Genomic DNA, 24,082 nt, shown 5'->3' on the forward strand with positions numbered 1-24,082 from the left:
TTGTCTCTGGTCCTCACCTTTTCCAGGGCCTAATAGGGATATAAAGGCCTAGGTATCCTGCACATGAATATTCCTACCTTTAGGGTCTATTCATATTAATAGATAGACAGCGCCCGGATTAGGGTTGTCTAGGAGGTGACCTGTTTCTTCCCTAGTTTCCAGGCCCAGTTACTGTTCCCCTCCTGTGTTCAGTGTGAAGTCCCCCCACCCCCACACACTGATCGTGACAGGAGCTGTATGATTTCTGTGCATGCACCTGGGCTAGGAGGATTAAATAATACAGATAAATATAACTCACTTCCACTTGCCCATTGCTTTGTAGCCTTGTAAAGGCTACATATCGGAAGGAATAGTCTACCTGTCCTGGTCAATCTTCACTAAGCCCAGCCCTGGTCCACCGATTGATGTGGATGACACCTATGAGGTCATCCACAGGCTGCACAAAATTTGGCAGTTACATGGTAAAGCTGAAAACCACCACCTGCACAGGGTGTTTGTCCTTGTGTGGGCAGCATAATTAATTATGGTCTGCGCATGCAATGGTCCCGATGACTAGGTAGTTAGCTTGTGACAGGCAAATACACAGAACTAAAGTGATTACTCTGATGACTTAGTTAGCAATTTGTCATCTCTATTTCAATCAACAGACCAGGGCTGGATTTAAAGAGAGTCTGTCACCAGGATCTTGAACTATTATCTGCAGTAATAAAGGAGTAGTACAGCAGCTAAGAAGTACAGATTGCGATTTCGTATTTTCCTATTGTCCTCCACCCCCTCGCCGTTATAGTTCAAAGCGCCACCGAAATATATTGCCGGGTCAGCTGTGCATGCGAACAGAAGTCCTCTCCGTTACCTTAACATTGAACAGCAGTCAGGACTGTGTTTTAAAGTGCTCCATTAATTTGGAGGGGCTCCATGTGGTACAGGACCCTCGTTCCCATGGTCAGCGTGGGTCCCAGCTGTAGGACCCCCACTAGATAGATGATAACTTTATATAACAGGATTACCCCTATAAGGAAGGACACTTCTATACTCTCGATCAGTGGTGTACAACATGCGGCCCTCAATATCATTCTATGCGGTACCCAACCATGGTGACAGACATGCATGTCTATGTCTTGTGGCTGCTCACATGCACTTTTCATGTATTATCCAATGAGATGGGAATCCTCGAGGTGCAACCAGGCGTATTTATAATATATACTGTATGTACAATATGTCATAAATACAGTATTTCAGTTGGTAATACCCATTTAACTTTTATTTTCGGCCCTTTAAATTCCTTAAAGGGGTTGTCTGAGTTATTTTTTTATTCTTTCTAGGTTTCTAACTAGGCAAATGTAACAGCTTTCCAATTAACTCACTTTATCTCCAGTGGCTGGTTTCTAAGATTTCTCTGAGGGTCACATGACCTGTGATGTCAGCTTCTCTCCCTGCTCTGATGATGTTTCGTGCACAAGCCTGAGAGATCTGTACACTAGAAGTCACTGTGCTGGCCACGCCCCTCTGCACTGCCGGCTGCTGCTTATTGCTCTCTCCCAGGATTCTTAACCCCTTCAGCTGTACAGACTCAGGGCTGAAGTGTTTACTGTGCAGCTGCAGGCAGTGAGGAGACAAATGCTGGGCACAGGAGCGGAAAGAGAATTTCTGCACAGCATTGCAGGTAGGGGGAAGAGCCTGTGTGTATTAGCAGTGTCATTGTACAGCTGGGACTTGTAGTTCTAAACATACAACATGCTGCTGAGTCTCCCAGCAGGCAGACATGTCACTCAGGGCAGCACTTGTATTCACTCCCTTAGCGGTGTCATTGCACAGCTGGGACTTGTAGTTCTACACATACAAAATGCTCCCGAGTCTCCCAGCAGGCAGACATGTCACTCAGGGCAGCTCTTGTATCCACTCCCTTAGCAGTGCAGGGGGAGGGGCAGAGATTGTTGTTATTGCAGGTAAACAAAGGGCCAGCTTAGTTATATATCGCTGACCATCAGATTTACAGTGCTGTATCTTTTTTTTTTTCCCGTAACTCGGACAACCCCTTTAAGCCTGACAATGTGGCCTCCGACCAGAAAAGGTTGTGCACCCCTGGTCTGGATACACCGAGCTGACATTTGAAGCCTCATTTTAATATGGCGCGGGAGTTTTTCAAAGTACTTCTTATAAGGTATGCAGAGATACAGTTGACTTATGGATATCACTTTAGAAAATCTTCTCAGGCCACAAACTGTAGTGGCAGCGGTTTATAGGAGTAAATCATGCTGACAGTCCTGCGTGGCAGCGGCAGCTTTTCCCAATTAACATAACAAAAAATATCAAACTTAAGCCAAAGAATGTCTAATCCACAAGTGTGATGCGGCTTTCTAAAGGTGACACAGCTGACGATCACATGCACCACATCACTCACTCGTATTTATTCTCATCAGCTTTCTGCATGTGGCGCTACCATTTCATCCCTTTCCAGGATGGAAAATACCAAAGAACATTCTTCATAAAGTTCTAATTCCTTCTGAAACCATGGTTTACTCTTAAGAAATAATATTGGAAATAATACGGTTTAGAAAGACACAAATCAAAGTAAAGATTACCGAGTGCATTAAGCCTCACATGTCACAGCTGTGTAAAATCTAATCTGACTTCTTACAGGAATCCCTTTAAATTCAAGCATTTTAAATCAGTTCTGTGGTGTGAAAACATCAACACATGAACCCTGTTGCCATAAAAGTACTGTATTGGCTCGGTGTTTTCTGATCCTTCCAGATGCCATGTTTCTGTAACTTATAATCAAGGGGCAGAAAAACAACCTCTTGATAAAATGCAGAGCAGCAGAAGATGTAGTTGTGCAGCCAGATCTAACTGGAAGCTGTGCTTTTAATTACAGTACAAATGTCGCCACCTGCTGGATGAATTAATTATTACAAGAAGTAGGCTCCATTCCTGAAAAATAAGTTTGGTAAGGAGAACAAAGTACTCACAATATCCCATAGGATAAAGGGAAACTAATCAGAATATTAAGAAAACCCTATACTTACTGTACAAGCCCACTCCTGTGCTGCACCACCACACCTCTCCTCCCCGCCACTGCAGCCATGACATAATGCTTTGGCTGCAGTGGTGCAGTATATGGCACAAGGCTATTGAGGCTAGCTACTAACTGCTGCATTCATGTGGCGTATACTATGGGCAAGTCACTGCTGCAGCCAGGAAAACAATGGCCAGTGTGGAGGACGGGGTGCCGGCAATGGACCAGAGGGGGCTTGAGGTAGTTTTTTAAATTAGGCTACATTCACACGACAGTGAAAAATACACTGTCAGTTTCTCATGGCCATTTTGCATCAGTGTATGCATCCATTTTCTGGCCTTTTATCCATTTCTAATATCTGTTTTGCATCAGTTTTTAACTTTTTTTTATATTTAAATCTTAAACCCTGCAGTACCCTTAGTATACAGTATCTCACAAAAGTGAGTACACCCCTCACATTTTTGTAAATAGTTTATGGTATATTTTCATATGACAACAATGCCCTGCTGTAGGCTGTTCGGGCATGCTGGGAGTTGTAGTTTTGCAACAGCTGGAGGGCCGCAGTTTGAGGATGCCTGCTTTAGGGGAACAAAAATGTAAAAACCCTTTAAAAGCTACGTGCATCTTCACAGGATAGGTCATCAATATCAGACGGGGTGGGACACCTTCCGACACTCTGCTGATCAGCTGTATGAAGAGAATAGGACAGAGCCGCCCCATTGAAGTGGATGAGATGGAGGAGCTGTAATCACACCTGCTTACCTCTACCATGTCAACGGCAAGCAGGTAAGCAGCGAGATCCTGAGGATTGGTCATCAATATAGGATAAGCAGATAACCCCTAAATCAGCAACATATGTTAATTTTCCTTGTGGATCTATTCAACGGTGTGTGCACGAGAACTGCTAAACATTGACTTTGCTGGTACATAATTTCAGTCACATGAAGACATGCCTTAAATGTTCTGTATCGGCAAATACAGCTGTAAGGCTACTTTCACACTAGCGTTTTTACTGGATCCGGCAGGGTTCAGCAAAAACGGTTCAGTTACTGATAATACAACCGCCTGCATCTGTTATGAACGGATCCAGTTGTATTATCTGTAACATGGCCTTCTTGATCCCACTGATTCACTGAAAGTCAATGGGGGACGGATCAGTTTTTTATTGTGGCATAGTCAGTCTTGCTCAACATCCCAGGACGGAAAGCAAACTACAACATGTTGCAGTTTGCTCTCCGGTATGGGAACGCAACTAAACGGAACGGAATGCATTTTGGAGAATTCCGTTCAGTTTTGTCCCCATTGACAATGATTGGGGACAAAACTGAAGCGTTTTTTTTCCCGGTATTTAGCCCCTATGACAGATCTCAATACCGGAAAACTAAAACACTAGGGTACCAAAATTAGCTGCATAAGCAAAAAGCAGACAATGCTGGGACTAAAATTGTGCAATCTGTGTGCAGCAGCAGCTAGGAATTACACCTTTAGTAAAATAATTAAAACTATTAAAATTATAAACTACTAAGTTTAATTTAAAAAAAAAGTTAAATGGTTGCAACCAATTATAAAGCATAGCATTATTACCTATTGCTGTCTGCATGCTTAAAGGGGTTGTCCGGGTTCAGAGGTGAACCTGAACATATCCCCTTCTTCCCACACTCAGCCCCTCTGACGAGCTTCGGAACATTTAATGTCCAATGCTCTCACTTGCCATGCATGCACTTATGGACGGGCTTTAGTGCTGCCCTAGCCATTTTACAGGCTAGGGCAGCACTAAAGCCCACTCATCAGTGCAGGTGACGTCACTGGGCTCACAGCTAGGCGGAAGCCTCCACCTAGCTTATCCATGGAGAGCCCGTAAGTCACTGAACCTCCAGAAAAAGCCCTTGCCCTGTGCAACCCAGGGCAGGGCAAGGGAGAGCATCGGAGAATGAAATGCTCAGATGCTCATGTCAGAGGGGCTGAGTGAGGGAAGCAGGGGATATGTCTGGGTTCAGCTCTGAACCCAGACAACCCCTTTAAGAAGGTGACACTTCAATGTCTTACTGTACAGTATTCCAGGCTGGGTGCAAAGCCTCAGGTCTGACCCATCACCAGATTTCACTATACAAGCTGCATACATTATTATTTACATCTCAGCTGATGAGACTGGTGTACTTACTTCGAAAATCCATGGCGAGAATGGCTGTATAAACATTTCTGAAAGTTTGATATTAAAATGAGCTTTCTATGGCCCAGATTTACTAATGTGTCTGTGCCTAAAATCTGTCTAAAAAATGGTGCAATTTGGGCTTCTACAATTTATTTTACTGTCTCAAAAAGATATTTTTGTGCCAAAACTGCACCACAATTTTGTCTTAAAGTAAGGCAACAAATAATTGTTTATAGCGGGAGATTTATCCCCCGTAGAGTCAGAGATAAGTGTCTATCCTTGTACTAGATTTATATTCCAGCCTGAGCCCCTGTGATAAATCTGGTGCAGATCCAGACAGCCAGTCTAAGTTTCTGTTTAGTAAATCTTCCCCCACGAGTCCACCTAGAGGCTGAACTTTCACAAAGTAAGTACACCAGCCTCATCAGGTCTAAGAAATCTATCTAATAATGTGTGAAGTATGTAACAATCTATACAGTCTGTCCTCTGAGTATCAGAGAGAAAAGTCAGCACTGAAATGATAGTCAATAGTTTTTTGGTTTTTTTCCCCATCCATCTTTAATATATCATTCATGGAGAATCTGACAAGCTGTGCTGCTTCTTCTCTTGGCTATTGGCTTGATATGCTATTTAACTGATGTCGTTTCATTGCTAAATCGTCCACATGGCAACCTTTCATTGCAGGGCCAATTTCTGAAATTGGAAGGGGGAGGTGATGGGCACATTAAGAGACAAGTCAATGGTTATAAGATGTTATCGCCTATCCACAGTGGAGGGGGTCCTACTGCTGAGGCCGCCACCGATTACAAGAATGGGTGCACCATAACCAGTAAGGAATAGAGTAGCTGGTCAAGCATGTGCCATTTCATTCATTCTCTATGGGACTGCCAAAGACAGCAGGTTCTAGCACTCGCCTATTTCTAGGCAGCCTCATACAGAATGCATAGAGCAGCGTGGTGCGGGACCCCATTTTATAGTTATCCCCTAACCTGTGGAGAGGTGATCGTTTCCCATAACCGGAACACCCCTTTAATGCAAGCAGAGACCATACATTGTAAAACCTAAACCTGCATGCAGTGCTAATCACTTCTAGGACACATTGCGTTATTCACATTGTAACCTGCATGCAGTGTTCATATAACTAATCACTTCTAGGAAACACTGTGTTAAGGTCCATTCACGCGTCCGCAAAATGGGTCCGCGTCAATTATGCGGAACAGGTGCGGACCCATTCATTTTCAATGGGGCTGGAATGTGCTGTCCGCATCTGCATTTGTGGATCCGCACTTCCGTTCCGCAAAAAAATAGAATATGTCCTATTGTTGTCCGCAATTGCGGACAAGAAAAGGCATTTTCTATAAGAGTGCCAGCGATGTGTGGTACGCAAAATGCGGAACGCACATTGCCGGTGTCCGTGTTTTGCGGATCCGCAAAACACATACGGACGTGTGAATGGACCCCTATTCACATTATAACCTGCATGTCATGAAACCTGAAAATGGATCTTGCACACTGAGCTATGTAAATGTTTCCATAGTTATAAGATTGTATCATATAACCAGACTGCAGCACGTATAGTTCACAGTCCGTTCTAAAGAGTTATGTCATTTGTCACTTCAGAGACTGGCTGCCGTCCAGTTAGCATTTACTGTAAATGGAGTGGCCTGCTGTTGCATGTTCATGGTCTATAAGGATCCCTGCTTCAGAGATTACTGAACATGTCACTATAAAAAGTCTACACATCCCTGTTAAAATGTCAGGTTTCTGTGATGTAAGCAAATGAGACAAAGATAAATAATTTCAGAAATGTTTCCACCTTTAATGTGACCTATAAACTGTACAACTCAATTGAAAAACAAACTGAAATCTTTTAAGTGGAGGGGGAAAAAAAAAAACGTAATAAGTGGTTGCATAAGTGTGCACACCCTCTTATAACTGGGGATGTAGCTGTGTTCAGAATTAAGCAATCACATTCAAAATCATGTGGAGTCAGCATACACCTGCCATCATTTGCCTCTGATTAACCCCAAATAAAGTTCAGCTGCTCTAGTTGGTCTTTTTCTAAAATTTTCTTAGTCGCATCCCACAGCAAAAGCCATGGTCCACAGAGAGCTTCCAAAGCATCAGAAGGATCTCATTGTTAAAAGGTTTCAGAAAAGAATTTCCAAGGCATTAGATATACCATGGAACACAGTGAAGACAGTCATCATCAAGTGGAGAAAATATGGCACAACAGTGACATTACCAAGAACTGGACGTCCCTCCAAAATTCATGAAAAGACGAGAAGAAAACTGGTCTGGGAGGCTACCAAGAGGCCTACAGCAACATTAAAGGAGCTGAAGGAATATCTGGCAAGTACTGGCTGTGTGGTACATGTGACAACAATCTCCTGTATTCTTCATATGTCTGGGCTATGGGGTAGAGTGTCAAGACGAAAGCCTTTTCTTACGAAGAAAAACATCCTAGCCAGGCTACATTTTGCAAAAACACATCTGAAGTCTCCCAAAAGCATGTGGGAAAAGGTGTTATGGTCTGATGAAACCAAGGTCGAACTTTTTGGCCATAATTCCAAAAGACATGTTTGGCGCAAAAACAACACTGCACATCACCAAAAGAACACCATACCCACAGTGAAGCATGGTGGTGGCAGCATCATACTTTGGGGCTGGAACTGGGGCCTTAGTTAAGTTGGAGGGAATTATGAACAGTTCCAAATAACTGGCACAAAACCTTCAGGCTTCTGCTAGAAAGCTGAACATGAAGAGGAACTTCATCTTTCACCATGACAACAACCCAAAGCATACATCCAAATCAACCAAGGAATGGCTTCACCAGAAGAAGATTCAAGTTTTGGAATGGCCCAGCCAGAGCCCAAACCTGAATCCGATTGAAAACCTGTGGGGTGATCTGAAGGGGGCTGTGCACAGGAGATGCCCTCGCAATCTGACAGATTTGGAGTGTTTTTGCAAAGAAGAGTGGGCAAATCTTGCCAAGTCAAAATGTGCCATGCTGATAGACTCATACCCAAAAAGACTGTGCTGTAATAAAACCAAAAGGTGCTTCAACAAAGTATTAGTTTAAGGGTGTGCACGCTTATGAAACCATATTTTATTTTTATATTTTTTCTTCCCTCCACCTAAAAGATTTCAGTTTGTTTTTCAATTGAGTTGTACAGTTTATAGGTCACATTAAAAGGTGGAAAAGGTTCTGAAATGATTTATCTTTGTCTCATAACAGAAACCTGACATTTTAACAGGGGTGTGTAGACTTTTTATATCCACTGTAGATATAATATAAAGGTCCAGGTCCAGTTTCCGATTATCGCACGTTCGCATGAGTTGCATTTACAAGCAGCAATCATCCCCTTTGTATAGAGAAGAATGGTCACTACTACGATTATTCATTCCCATGCAGATTCACTGTCAGCAGAATATCAGTGCTCACACAGGGAGATGTGCTGTCCACAAAATTATGTGTCGCAGAAATGATCAGGGTACCCAACAAACAAGTGTTGTGCTTGTCTGTCGGGTGATCGTTGGCATATTTACAAGGACGGGCCAATTATTGGGAAGGAATTCTCATAGGAATGTTCACTCCCAATAATTGGTCCGAACCTCAGCTCATGTAAAACACGCGTCAACGTTTTATCTGTTTTTGTATCCTGCAAAGAAATAAAGAATCCGGTTTTTCAAGTACGGCAGTGCTGGAGTATTTTTTCTGCATTTGGGGTGTGGCAGTGCCATATTGGGCTGGATTTGCAACTGGTGTTGTCCAAGGCATTCATTATGAACAACTCATCACTTATTTACTGCAGATGACAAAGCTCCGGTACATTTTGCTTTGGTTTACTCATTCCATTTCTGTCCAGAGTGGGGCACACATTAATGCACATGGGACAGCTATTGTTTTTGAAAAAATACAATTAACCTTTTAACATAAATTTAAATGGAAAAAATTTATACTTGTAAAGGATTACACAACACTTAATTTATTCGTTCAAGGTGAAAGGATTCCCATTAAATAGCTTTCTTATGTATACAGGCATACAGTTGTAAAAAAAAAAGTCCTGGTGCTATAACTGTAGATAAATGACAAAATATATGATAATAGAACATTTAAAGATTGGTAAATTCCATCTCAAATGAATGGCTTCACCAGAAGAAGATTAAAGGGACACTGACAGGCCTTCTGAGCATAATTAGCTCTTTAGATGCCCCCCTAGGTCTTATAATAAGTTTCCAATTCATATAAGTATTATCCCTGTGCGCATTGTAAAACGTTAAAAATAATCTTTATAATCACCTGTCCTTTCTGCCCAAGGGGCGTTCTTTGTGCCGCATTTGCGCCCAGCCGCGTCCCAACTGCCGGATCCTTAGACACGCCCATCTCATTAGTATTCACTTGGCGCAATGTGATCCCGGCGAGCGAGGGTGCCGGGCGCATGCCCCTTGGGCAGAAAGGACAGGTGATTATAAAGATTATTTTTAACGTTTTACAATGCGCACAGGGATAATACTTATATGAATTGGAAACTTATTATAAGACCTAGGGGGGCATATAAAGAGCTAATTATGCTCAGAAGGCCTGTCAGTGTCCCTTTAAAGTTTCGGAATGGCCCAGCCAGAGCCCAGACCTGAATCCAATTGAAATTGAGTGTTTTTGCAAAGAAGAGTGGGCAAATCTTGCCAAGTCAAAATGTGCCATACTGATACTCATACCCAAAAAGACTGAGTGCTGTAATAAAATCAAAAGGTGCTTCAACAAAGTATTAGTTTAAGGGTGTGCACACTTATGCAAGCATTTTATTTTAATATTTTTTTCTTCCGTCTACCTAAAAGATTTCAGTTTGTTTTTCAATCGAGTTGTACAGTTTATAGGTCACATTAAAGGTGGAAAAAGTTCAGAAATTATTTATCTGGTCCTGGTGCTATAACTGTATAGACAAATGACAAAATATACAATAATAGAACATTTGTAGATTGGTAAATTCCATCTCGGGTACAAAGCACCAAAACATATTTGGCGCACACATGCAAACATTATGAGCTGAAAGTAATCTGTATGGGGTAAACACAATTGTAGCAGAGCAATTGCTACGTAAAATCACAAATGACACATAATGAACTAAGCTAAAGACACACTTAGCTCTGCTACACATACTGTATATGCATACATATTGCCAAGGATACTTAAGCAGGAGTAACTTTTGGGTATATTTATGATATATAAGCAGTATATTAGCCTGAAGACCTGCTCCAACAAACTCTGCATACACCGTCACAGTGTCCCCAAGGTGGGGAATACGTCATACGGTACCTGATCAATGCAACGTTTTGTATAGAAATGTGGTAAATCTTAGTACATCACTCCTCCTTACTTTTAACACAAATTAAAATTGCAGCAGAAGCAATATTAACCTGTCATATGCATCAACAACATTATAAAATGTGAATCCCTTACCCTGTGCATTCAGCTTATACACCACTTGGCAAAATAAATGTCTCCGACAAGGTTGCTGCCCTGAAAGATAAGCAGACCTTAGATTAGCTGGTACGTAGGGCAAAACAATCGCACACAATCTATCCAATACAATGCCGCTTCTGTTGCGTTTCTGACAGTGCCATTACTTGTGGTTTTCGACCCCTTCAAGCTGTTAAATAGAGGCCTTTGTTGAAAAACAGCAATGTGACCCGTTTCAGGAAGGCCTGGCATCTGGTTCACTCCTTTGAGGTTTTCCTATCCCTTGGTTTCTAAGATTGAGGTGCCTGTGGTGCGGAAAGACCTGCAAGTTTATACTGCCCCGGGTACATAGCTATACGGGGTGAGAGGTGGCAGTGACACCTGGGCGCTAGTGCCAAAGACTCCACCACTATTATAAAGGGTAGAGGTGAGGGGGTCCCATTACACCTGTGTCCTGCTCATGAAGAAGAGAGAAATGGGTTTCACATTTCCAAGTCCTCCACATATATATACATACACATGGTGTGTTCGGGGTTAAGATGTGTGCTTGGCCTCTGGCTTTTCTTATACTGTGGTGTGAGCCTGAAGGTCAGTTGGTTGTTTGCCTGCGTATGTGTAGGAGCTCTGCTCCTTTCTTGATGTCTATTCTTACTTGTGTGAGGGCATCCTAGTTGGACATCGTTTGTCTCCCTATGTCTCCTCCATTTTCCCTACCTTACCTGTGGTTATGTTTGGTGTGGGTATATGTTCTGGGGTGGCTGTTCTGTGTTTGGTGTATTCTGTCCGGCATGGATGCTAGATGTTCCCCTGTTTGTCTGTCGTGGCCTTCGGAAGAGGGCGCAGCATGTGTCGCCTGCTGTTTTCTGGAGCACATGCTTATCCTCTGGAGGGAGGGTTAAGGGAAACCCTCGTCCATGTCTCAGTGGTTCTGTCGCTTGTGTTGTGGTGGCTGGCTGCATTCCTTGTTGAACTGGCTTTGGTGTATGCTGGTTGGAGATGCATGCTGGCAGCGACTTGGCACGAACCATGTCTGAGGTGGACGCAGCGTTCAGTGCGGTGTTTGGTGGCTGGCGCCCTGGTTCCTGTGTGTTGCTCCAGGGGCTGGCGGCAGTCTTAGAGCGACTTCCTTGCACTGGTGCTGATTTTATTTTTATTTTTTATCCCCCCTCCCCTGTTTGTTGTGCTCCACTAGCTTCCCCTTTTCTGTTTGGGGGGGGGGGCTTTAAGGGGTAGGAGTGTCACGGCCTTTGCTGTGAGCGCTGTGACACTGGTGCCATGCTTGCTGCTGCCAGCCAGTGGCAAAGTGTTGCTGTTATGGCATGTGGTGGCGGTGTCTCTGCTTTGGCTGTGTGCGCGCTGTGAGATGGTTGCCACGCATGCTGTTGCCGGGGGCAACGTTGTGGCTGGTGTGTGTTATCCCGGTGTCCCCTTCTCTTCCTGTCCTTAATTGTATGTAGTGGGTTATGGTCAGGGGGTTTGTAGGTCTAGTTTGGTGTTGCATGTTTGGTGTCCAGCATGTTTGCTAGACATTCCCCTGTTATGTTTATTGCAGCTAAGGGGGTCCTGGATTCCTGAGCGGTTGTGGTTTGTGCTGTGTCCTTAATGTTGGTGTGGACAGCAGCACTAGTGCACGGGTTCCAGTCAGTGTGTCTGTGGCAGGTAAGTGTGTTATTGGTTTCGCTTACCTGCCATCTCCATAAGCTGTATGTGTTCCCCTCTCCTTGCAGCCTGGCCTCAGATACAGACTCCTGTCCCTGCATTACTGGGATGAACCGGTCGTCTCTTCCCTGCTCCTTGGTGAGGGATTACCAGGGCGACTTAGGGTCTCTAGGAATCCAGAGTATGAGCCATCCTACCATCGAGATCCGCTCATACGGTGAGGAGTCAGGGAGAGCATTAGGGACTCTTTAGGAGGTGACCTGCTCCCTTATTACTCCTTTTGGCCAGGCTGATACCCTTTGACACCGCACGGTGGGGGTTTTCCCCCACTCCCCGTCGCGACAGTATGTCCTACTAAGCCTCTCCGCTTGGTGCCTCTGAAAGGGGGCTCAGCATGTGTCGCCTGCCATTTTCTGGTGCACATGCTTATCCACCGGAGGGAGAGTGAAAGGGGAGTTACTGTTAACGGCGCGATTCTGGGCAACTGGTGTTGCCATGGTTGTTGAACCATTGCTTGTGTTGGTGTGTCCCCTAGTTCCGTTCTCAGTTGTTCCATGCTCTTGGGCTGGTTGCTGGCAGCATTCCTTTGGTGTGCTGGTTGGGAATGCTTGCTGATAGCCGCCCAGAGTGTGAACTGTGTCCGAGATGGACGCTGTGTTCAGTATGGTTTCTCCTTACTGCTTGCTGGCTGGCTGCCAGGGACCTAGTTGGTGGTCCTGGCATGCTGGCGGCAGTTTTGAGGGATGTGCTGACACAGAATCTGCACTTTTTTTTTATTCCCCATAATTTTTGGGGGAGGGCTTTGAGGGGTGGGAGTGTCACTGCTGTGTCATGGTCTGGCTTAGTGGACATGACACTTTTGCCGTGCATGCTTGTTGCTGGTGGCAACATGTTTTGCATGTTTTGACACTTCCCCCTTTAAGTTGTGTGACCCTTCCCATCCTGGTGTGTTCGGGGTGAAGATGTGTGCTTGGTGGAGCTGGGGGTGGCCTCTGGCTTTTCTTATACTGTGTTGTGAGCCTGAAGATCAGTTTGTTTGCCTGCGTATGTGTAGGAGCTCTGCTCCTTTCTTGATGTCTATTCTTACTTGTGTGAGGGTATCCTAGTTGGACATTGTTTGTCTCCCTTGTCTCCTTTTCCTTCCTCGCCAGTTATGATGTTTGGTGTGGTTCATGTTGGGGTTTTGTTGTTTGTCATGTCTGGTGTTCCATGTCAGGTCGGTTTGGTGTTGTGATCTGCATGGATGTTTGATATTTTCCCCAGTCTGTTGTTGAACCATAAGCCTGGAGCTTCCATGCACCTGGTGTTCGCACAGAGGTCCGGGTAGAGGTTTGGCTCAGTCTTTGCATCTCTGCTCCGGGAGGTAAGTGTTCTGTTGTTGCACTGTGTACTTACCTGCCGTCCAGTTGCTGCATTTGGTCTTTTCCCTTCTGTTACTAGGCCTGTGGGAGACTCCAATTTATCTGTGTCGTGGATGAATCGGCCGTCTTATTCCTGACTTCCATATTGCAGGGACCGATAGGGTCAGTAGGGCCCAGGTTCGAGAGTATGAGCCCCCCCCTACCAGCGAGGGCGGCTCATACAGCTAGGAGGTCAGGGATAGGATTAGGGAGGCTGTAGGAGGTGACCTGCTCCCTATCCCTGTTTTCGGGCTTAGTAACAGCTCTAATTATACGGTGGGGAGTTTCCCCCACTCCCCACTGTGACAACATAGATGTCATAGTGACCTTCAAGTTACCTATACAATCTATTAAATTTTTTTATAGACATACAAACAATATTTTAAAAAAAAACAATAACCAGTAACCTGTATTTCAGACTCATCTCAGGTTAATTTGCATATGTATCAAATCTTTTTTTTTTTTTTTACACAATAAAAGCACACAGAGCTATGGGGACTGGGTATTGCAGATGTGCTAGTGGCCATCTAGCAACCCATGTCCTCAGCTCTATACACAAAATCCCGGTGACAGGTTCCCTTTAACATGGGTTGTCTTTGATGGTTTGGAATAAATTGTTGGAAAAACTGAATATACTAAAAATAAAGAAAAATAAATAAGACAAGATGTAACAAGCATGCAATACACAAAGCTTTGTAGATACTCAAAGGCTGATACTCGTCTTACAATTCCCCGCACCCACCTCCTGTGTTTGACAGTCCCTGAGTGCCAAGCGGAGACAGCCCTGTTGTAGACACACACCAGAGAGGAGTGGGCTGGGATTTCTGTCTGTGTAGTGGCAAGCCAGACTCACAATGAAGAAGCAGCGTGGTAATCTTCCCAATGACTACACCTCCATTCTTCCGAATAACATAGTAAATATAATGAGGGCCCGCTTAGAATGAGAGCCCATGTTCCCCCTCTGTCCTATAAAGTGCTGCACTACTGACCCGGCAATTCCGGATAATTTACTCCAGCACATTCGCTGTCCTATTTCTTCCAATGTGACCTTATATATAGCACAGCTGTGGTGGTCTAAGGCTGCATTCACACGTCCGTGGTGTCTTGCGGACCCGCAAATTGCGGGTCCGCAACACACCAGCCCGTCACCCCCCTAGAAATGCCTATTCTTGTCTGCAAGCTGCGGACAAGAATAGGACATGCTCTATCTTTTTGCGGAGTTGTGGACCTAAAGATCGGGCGAGCGCACCGAAAATGCGGATAGCACACTGTGTGCTGTCCGCATCCATTCCGTCCCCATAGAGAATGAATGGGTCCGCACCAGTTCCGCAAAATTGCGTAACGGATGCGGACACATTCTGCGGACGTGTGAATGGAGCTATAGTTGTAGTTAATCTTGAACTTCAGACTTCTCTCATGCTCCACTGATATGGAGTTTAACAGGTTAATGCTGTGGTGTAGTTACAATTAATATTAATCGCTGGCTGATTAAAGAATGTCACCACAGCACATAGGGGTTTTCTTACAGAGAACACATCGCTTATCCACAGAACAGGACATAAGTGTCTAATCACGGGGGATCCAAAAGCTGGGACTCTCACAAATCACAAGAACGGAGATCCCAGACTCCCCATGTGAAAGGAGGGGTAGTGTACACGCATGACCACCAACTCCATTCACTTTGGAGATCTTCATTCTCACGAATGCTGGATGTCCCCAGAGATCAGATACCTATCCTTTTAATAGTTTTAGGTCTCATGCAAACTACCATATCTTCCTTCCGTATCTGATCCTAATTTTTTTGTGGATCGGATGCGGACTCCTTCACTTCAGTGGGGCTGCAAAAGATGCGGACAGCACACGGTATGTCTGTTCCTAGGCCTCACCCAAAAAAAAAAAAAAAGTAGAACAGGTCTTAGTCTTGTCAATTTTGTGGACAAGAATAGGCATTTGTAACATACTGTGGGACCTGCGGAAGGGAAAATGTGGGATGCACACGGCCGGTATTAGTGTTTTGCATGGACTGCGAAAACAGATATGGTCATGTGCATGAGGCCTCAGTATGGTTTAAATACTTAAAGGGGTTGTCTTACTTCAGCAAATGTCATTTATTATGTAGGCAAATTTAATCCAAGGCACTTACTAATTTATTATGATTGTCCATATTGCTTCCTTTGCTGGCTGGATTCATTTTTCCATCGCATTATATACTGCTCGTTTCCATGGATTATGGCCAGGACAGGAGCTGCTGCAGATGTGCCTATGTGCACTCCCACAGTCCTGGCCATGAGAGAAGCAAGTAATTTTTTCCTATAATGTGCAAGCACGACCACCGCTGCTGGATTGCAAGGTGGTCGTAACCCCTGGAAATGAACAGTGTATAATGTCATGGAAAAATGAATCCAGCCACCAAAGGAGGCAATGTGGACAATCACAATACATTAGTAAGTGCCGTGTATTAACTTCATCTACATGATAAATGTCATTTGCTAAAGTGAGACAACTCCTGTAAGGAAGCAGCAACTTTTCATGTGTTCATTTTGTTTTTTTTCTGCCCCACCTTTCAAGAGCGGTAACTTTACTTTCCCGTTAGCACAGCCATATGTGGGACAAGCCCCCCCAATCACCCCCCCCCCCGGGTGTTCAACTACTCAGCTCATACATACCCCAAGTGCAAGTGATGGATATAGCCATCATGTAGCGCAAAGAGGTTAGGCTGAGTTCACATCAGCGTTCAGCCTTTCCGTTCTGAGCCGAACGGAGCCTGCGGACACCAAAGACTATAATGGGGGTCCATTAGGTTTCCGCTCAGAAGATTATTTTGGAGCGGAGACAAAAGTTGTGCGCACAGGACTTAACAGACTCCATTATAGTCTATGGGGTCCGCAGGCTCCGTTCGGCTCAGTTAAGTGCCGAATCCGTTCTTTCCGTTCACTTGCTCCTATAACGGAGCAGGAGAACAGAGCGGCTGAACGCTGATGTGAACTCAGCCTTAATTACACAGTAAGCTAGAGAAACCTATGAGATTGATGCAATTTGCAAGGATAGTTTTATACAGACCCGATAGAAGAGGTAAAAATTTAAGTGGCATAGATTTGGAGTTGCAGTTTCAACCAGAACCCTAAGCCGGAGGTGCGGTGCGGAAGCACGGAACGGAACCCCACGGAAGCACTACGGAGTGCTTCTGTGGTGTTCCGTGCATCCGTTCCGCAAAAAGATAGAACTTGTTCTATCTTTTTGCGGAATGGACTGATCACGGACCCCATTCAAGTGAATGGGTCTGCGATCCGCATGCGGGTGCTCGTGCATTGTGGGCCGCAATGTGTGGTCCACAGTATGGGCACGGAGTCCTTACGATCATGTGCGAGAGCGCTTAGAGGGATCAGTGCCCAGGTATCTTACTAGCCACAAAGGCTTGGAGAGAATACTGTCAGGAATGTAGCTGAAAGCTACAGATTCTGCAGATTTTTTTTTTAATATGGCATGTTAATAAGATTTGTTTAACTCTCATCCACTCTGCTCCTGTAAATGCAGATTTTCTACCCGAAAATTCCACAGTGGAAAATCCACAGCCTACACACCCCATGAGAACATACCCTTCTAGTAGGTCAATGTAAATAGTGATATACATGACTAACTATTGCTTTATATTGCAGTGAACCAGGGGCACAGCGCACACAGTGGAAAAATCAATGCAAGTAAATTACATGTCAGCAAGTTTAGTGGCTCAGTCACAAGTCATAAGCTGGATGTAATTCAGAATAACTTGTTTCCAGTGTTAGCTGTTACATATACTGTCTGCATGCATATGCATGTCAGCCATTGTAGCATGCACCTGTAATTTATTTCATATTGCTTGGACGGGATGGTCTTTGTTTTTTTAAAGTCAAATACTGTAGTCATAGGGGGGAGATATATCAGGATCGTCATAAATTAGGCGCATCCTCCGGCAGTCCGAGCACTCTGAGCTGCTACAGATTTAGTAACCTAGTTTATAAGGCTGAAATTAAAGACATCTGTCCATCCAGTTCGGCCTGTTATCCTGCAAACTGATCCAGAAGAAGACAGACAGTTTTACTCATTTTAGGGTAAAAAATTCCTTCCCAACTCCAATCAGACAATCGGAATAACTCCCTGGATCAACGACCCATCTCTAGAAACTATAACCGGTAATATTATTACCCTACAGAAATACATCCAGGCCCCTCTTGAACATATTTAATAGGGATCGACTGATATTGATTTTTTTTTTTAGAGCCGATACCGAAAATCTGTGAACTTTCAGGCCAATAATTTATACCGACATTTAATATCTTATAATATTAGTTGGTAGTCACTGAGGTGGTGGAAATTTGCATTTGGCACTAGTATATTATAAATTAATAAAGCCCATAGTTGGCAGTCAATTTTATAATTTACATTTATAATATATTAGTGCAAAATGGCAATTTCCAAACCATCCCCACCTTCCCCCTCCTCACTGACTTTATTAACCCCCATCAGACCTCAGATCAGCTTTATTTTTTTTAACCCCCTAACAGACCTCAGATCAGACCTGAACGGGGTCAGGACAGTGCAGCGCAGGCCCCATCAAAGAAGACCAGGGAGGTTGAGTATCAGAAGCGCTTGCTGCGCTTCTTCCTCGCTCCCGGCACCCGATGCATACTAGTGCGCGCTTCCATAATGGAAGAGATCACTAGTATTCGCTTTATACGCATTATCGGTATATCGGCAAGGTTAGATACCCATACCAATAATGTACAAAAGCCTAAATATCGGCCGATAATATCGGTACTTCCGATAAAAACATTGTGAACTAAGTATCCTGACATGGAGAGCAGCGGCCGGGGATCTCACTGCACTTACTATTATCCCTGGGCTCCGCTCTGTTCTCCCGTTATGTCCTCCGGTATCTTCGCTCAGTAAGTTATAGTAGGCGGAGACTGCCCGTGTTCTGCTGGGCGTCTCCTCCTCCTAGGCTGTAGCGCTGGCCAATCGCAGCGCACAGCTCAAAGCCTGGGAGGTATGTTTTTCCTGGTGAAAGGTCCTCTTTAAAGTAGAACCGGCTTAGTTGCCCATAGCAACCAAAGATTCCACCTTTCATTTTCCAAAGGAGCTGTCAAAAATGAAAGGAGGAATCTGGTTGCAATGGGCAACTAAGTCAGTTCTACTTTACACCAGTTTCATAAATGAACCCATTTGTTTGTGATATGGGCTTTGGGAAACATTTACAAATAAAAAAAATGGTGCACTACAATGGAAAATGCAATTGACAATATATGGCTAAACTCTCACACTGATATTAAAGAGACTTTCGCCAATATATTCTTATATCAAGAACATACCGGAGCCCGCGCACCCCTTCAAGGTCTCTCAAAGTGGCTAAAGCTAAATGTTTAATTTATATAGCCAATTACATCCACACATTTGGCTCCCCTGTGTAGCATGTGGTCTGTTGCCGGCATCCTCCATTGTATACATTTTTCTGGGGGTTGCTGTTAGAAACGGACCACATGTATAAATGCGCAACAGCATATGGGGTTTTGGGCATCCTTCTGCCTTTTATAACCCCGTTATTTTGTTATTGGCTTTGGGCCATGAGAATAATTTCCTCTGGTAGGCCCAAAGAAGCCCAGTCCAACCCTAGTACTGGAGATAACTCTAAATTCAAATTACATAAATGTAGGTATGGAACTGCTATAAGGACTCTGTCAGAGGGGTACGTGACATCTGGGTGTTGCCCGAGTATAGAACGAACAGAACGTGGTCTGAACTCTGGGAAAGATTTATCAAAACTGGCGGAAAGGGAAACTGGCTTAGTTGCCCATAGCAACCAATCAGATTCCACCTTTCATTTTTCAGAGCGCCTTTGAATTGGGTGATATAGGCAACTAAGGCTACTTTCACATCTGTGCTGCTTTTTCTTTCCTCTATTTAAGTCCATCATAGGATCTCAACAGAGGGGGGGAATACTCTTCCGTTTCGTCCCCATTCATTATCAATGGGGACAAAACTGAACGAAACAGAGTGTACCAGAACGCATTCTGTTCCATTTGGTTGCGTCCCCATCGCGGACAGAATAACTATGCAAGCAGTGTTTTTCTGTACGTCATGTGGTGCGGAGCAAGACTGATCAGTCATGACTCACAATGTAAGTCAATGAGGACGGATCCATTATCTTGGACACAATAGAAAACGGATCCGTCCCCCATTGACTTTCAATGGTGTTCATGACTGATCAGTCTTGGCTATTTTAAAGATAAATACAACTGGATCCATTCATGGTTGTATTATCATGACTGAAGCGTTTTTGCTGATCCATGACGGATCCAGCAAAAACGCTGGAGTGAAAGTAGCCTAAGCCCGTTCTACTTTCCACCAGTTTGATAAATCTCACACTGAGTATTATAGTCAATAAGCCATAGTCAGGGCCGTCTTTAATATTGATTGGACCCTGGGCAAGAATTTACTTGGGCCCCCTGGATCCTGCCTTCCCACATAAAACAAGTATATATATATATATATATACATATATATATATATATATATATATATATATATATATATATATATATATATATATATACAGTGAATTACTGTAAATGCTTACAGTTCTGAAGACTCCAGCAGGCTGAGGATCAGTGCTCTGGGCAGCTGGAGATCAGGAGGAGCAAGCAAGTACCGTATTTTCCACTTTATAAGACGCACCTAGGTTTTTGAGATGGAAAATAAGAAAAAAAATATATATTTTTAACCAAAAGGTGTGCTTTTGGTGGGTTTTGAACTAATAGTGGTCTGTGGATGAGGCACTGTTGTGGGGAGAATCTGTGGATGACACATATATAGCATAAGTTGCTATGTCATCCACAGATCCCCCCCCCCCCCCCCCTCAAAACAGTGTCCCTGTGTAAATAGTGACCAATACAGGGGGTGGAGGCCGGCAACTAATCGTGGCGGGGTCTTTATATGTAAAGTGTAGTCAACTAGTCATGGCTGGAAGGCTAGTACTTGCTATCAAACATTCAAACTACCATAGCAGGCAGGCACGCAGTCATGCCGCACGTGACTGCTCTTCCCACTTTATTAATGAAGCAGGCGCGGGACTGAGTGAGTGACGTTACGCGGCCGGCCAATCGGCCATCCTGCCTGCTATGGTAGTTTTTGCCGGGACACGGAGCCGATCATGTCATTGTGGCTGTGGGCAGTGGGCAGTGGCCAGCGGGGCTCAAGAGGCAGCTGCTCCTTTGCCCCGTTTTAAAGATGGCCCTGACCATATGTGATTTTCTGCATGGACCACCAGTCTGTGCAGAAATAATTTCAGTAAGCGCTATTTAGGTCTTATTTTCCATATTTCCTGACCAGAACACGGACGAGTTTCAGATTGCATGTCTAAAAGAGTCCCAAGGCCAAGTTTGTTCAACCCACTAGTTATATTTGCTCTAAGGCTATCAGATTTACGGAGCGTGTAAATTTACAGAGATCCAACTAGCCCCTTGTGTTACGAGCCCCCCGTCAGAGCACGCACATCATTCACTCCAATGACGTGCATGTCTCAGCGCTCTGAACTGTCTTCTTTCTCCATCCTTGGACTACTTTGCGCAAACAGGATTTCTCTTTTGTGCAAGTCATTCCCCAGAGAGTTCGGCTGTCTCTAGTGCTTTTAGCTGGAGTAAAGTGCCACCCCTGATGTATATATCTTTAGGTCACCGTGTGGCTATTCTTTGTGATTCCACAGAAGTGCAGCAGGTCCTCTTCTAGACGAGGCCACCCCCCACCATCACAATCCATCTCTAAATGTGCCTAATCATTGATTCAGCGCATACATTAGCGGTCCAGGAGCTGGCAGCTGGGGACAAGCATCTCAATAATAACCCTAATTATCCATCTGGGGCTGCGAGGAGAGGGCTGACCGGTGACAGCAGGAAGGTTACCAGCTGCCATCCTCCTGTGGATGTCACTATGAGAAATGGACGGCATAAAGCGCCACCCCAGCTGGAGTAAAACAGGGAATAGCAGCACTTTAAAACCCCAAGTACTTTAAGTGACTGGTAATATGTTATTTATAGAGGTCTCCAGGCGGGGAACCAGTGGATTCCAGATGTGGGCAGTAGCTGCCCTGACAGGGAGCTGACAGCAGCTCTGCAGTCAGTCAGAGTTGGGGACACTTCCTGGTCATGTGTCATGGAGGAAATGCAGAGCAGACACCTATAGGTCTGGCACCACCTATACAGAAGGCTATATAAAGTGCACTGCCCCTCTGTACAGCAATGCGGGCGTGAATGAGTCATTCCCTGGGGTGCGGTGTGTGACTGACAGAGACGTACATCTACACCACAGACTGAGCGTGCAGCACATCACACATGTGCACAATGCACCGCTGGCAGCCACGAGTATACACTGGTCCATGGAGGAGAGCCGCACACGCGGTACAGGTGCGCACAGCAATAAGCAGCACTTCACAGCCACAATGCACTTGACTCACCTGCTGCTGCTGTTGTCGCGCCCTCACCCGGACTCGAACTCACTGACAGCTGCTGCCGGCTCCACCGCTTTGTTGTTTACCCTCCCTCTCTAACAAGCTAGTGACACGCCCAGCCCGCCTCGGTCCTTCTGCTGGATCACATGACCAAATAGGACACGCCCTCTCACCTCATACCGCTGGAAGTCTGGGGAAGCCGTCAGCTGGGGGGCGGGGCTAGCAGGTCGTGTGACGTATCTGTGTTTCCCAGCTGGAGGGTGAGAGGCGGCGTGTTCAGACCCCTCGACTCTCTTGCGGCGAGGGGCGGTAACGCGTGTGGCAGATACCTGTATAAGGATAGCTTCACACGGAGGAATTTGTCCGCGACAAAATCCTCTTACTATCCCACTGCAGAAATCGCTGCGGTTTCTGTTGTGGATATGCGTGCGGACTCCAGGTTGAATGGAGCAGAGCCGGCTTCTGCTGCGGTTTAGCAAGCAGTCTGCCAGGCTATGATGCCAAAAATGGATCCTGTGCTGCATAAACTGTGGGCGATTTTCGGCAGTGAAACCTGCGTCCAAATCGCTCTGTGTGAACCTGCTGTAACCGTGCACTTTCTGGGCTCTGCTACGGCAGAAACGCGCACAGGAAGCGTCGTTGTGGAATGGATTTAGTGAGACTTGTGTTAGGCCTCATGCACACGACTGTGTGTCTTGCTGGCAGTATCCCGGCCATGTGCATGCCGCCGTTTTTTTAAACCCTGTAGAAATGTCCCATCCTTGTCCGCAAAACTGACAAGAATATGATATAATGTTCTATCCTTTTTGCAGGGCCGCGTTACGGACCTATGGATGCTGACAGCACACCGCGTGCATCTTTTCTGGCCTCATAGAAGTGGATGGGTACACATTTGATACGCAGACTCCAGAAAAATTTAGTCATAAGGGCCTTATCTGCAGGATGATAGCCCCCCTCAAGGGGAGGGGGATTCTGATATTCTGCCCCTATGTATCTGTAGCTAAAATACTGAGAATTAAGGCCTCTTTCACACGAGCGTGACGGATTGGCTCCGGATGCGTTCAGGGTGCGTTCAGTGAAATTCGCACTATTTTGCAAGCAAGTTCAGTCAGTTTTGTCTGCGATTGCGTTCAGTTTTTTCCACGCGGGTGTAATGCGTTTTGAGGCCTTTTTCACGCACGTGATAAAAAACTCAAGGTTAACAAACAACATCTTTAACAACCATCAGTGAAAAACGCATCGCACTTGCTTGCAGATGCAATGCGTTATTCACGCCGCCCCATTCACTTCTATGGGGCCGGGGCTGCGTGAAAAACGCAGAATATAGAACATGCTGCGATTTTTCACGCAACGCAGAACTGATGTGTAAAAAACAACGCTCATGTACACAGACCCATTGAAATGAATGGGTCAGGATTCAGTGCGGGTGCTATGCGTTCACGTCATGCATTGCAACCGCGCGGAAAACTCGCTTGTGTGAAAGGGGCCTAACAGTGTGTGTCCGTTTTTCAGTGTTGTGGCAGGTGCTGGCAGCCGGCCATAGACCCTACTGGGAAACCCTAGGTGGGCTCCTCAAGCCCTCTTCATGACTGCCAGCTGGGTATGTAAAGACCTGATGCGCCAGGTGTTGGGGTATTAATGTACCCTGCCAGCAGCCGCTGGTGCCCTCCTGAATTCAGCTGTATCGCATGAAGCAGGTACAGTACGGGTGCTAATGAAACAATGACATCATCAAAACTGTCAGCTGGTGCTGCCCACCAAATAGGGGCAGCTTCTGGGGAGGTTTTTTGTGTTATGTGTTTTTTGTGTACTGTGCTATGTGGTTTTGCTGGGGCAGTATATTGTGCTGCACTGTGGTATATGGTTTTCCTGGGGCAGTATATTGTGCTGCACTGAGCTATGTGGTTCTGCTGGGGCA

General features: G+C 45.1%; 1 protein-coding gene across 2 annotated transcripts in view; it reads right to left on the reverse strand.

Moving 5' to 3' along the window:
• MAPRE2 (microtubule associated protein RP/EB family member 2) overlaps nt 1-22,282 on the reverse strand; it is a 195,049-nt gene extending 172,767 nt beyond the window's left edge. The window contains exons 1-2 of one of the 2 annotated variants that reach the window (XM_044293578.1): nt 22,171-22,282; nt 10,630-10,689 (exon numbers count right to left, since the gene is read on the reverse strand). The gene's annotated coding sequence lies outside the window, so the exon portion shown is untranslated. Of the gene's footprint in view, nt 1-10,629; nt 10,690-20,298; nt 20,355-22,170 lie in introns of those variants that run through there. The other variant, XM_044293580.1, reaches the window with a different exon arrangement.
• Between the last annotated feature and the right edge of the window lie 1,800 nt (nt 22,283-24,082).

Source organism: Bufo gargarizans, chromosome 5 (genome assembly GCF_014858855.1).
Source record: "Bufo gargarizans isolate SCDJY-AF-19 chromosome 5, ASM1485885v1, whole genome shotgun sequence".
NCBI classification, from domain to species: domain Eukaryota; kingdom Metazoa; phylum Chordata; class Amphibia; order Anura; family Bufonidae; genus Bufo; species Bufo gargarizans.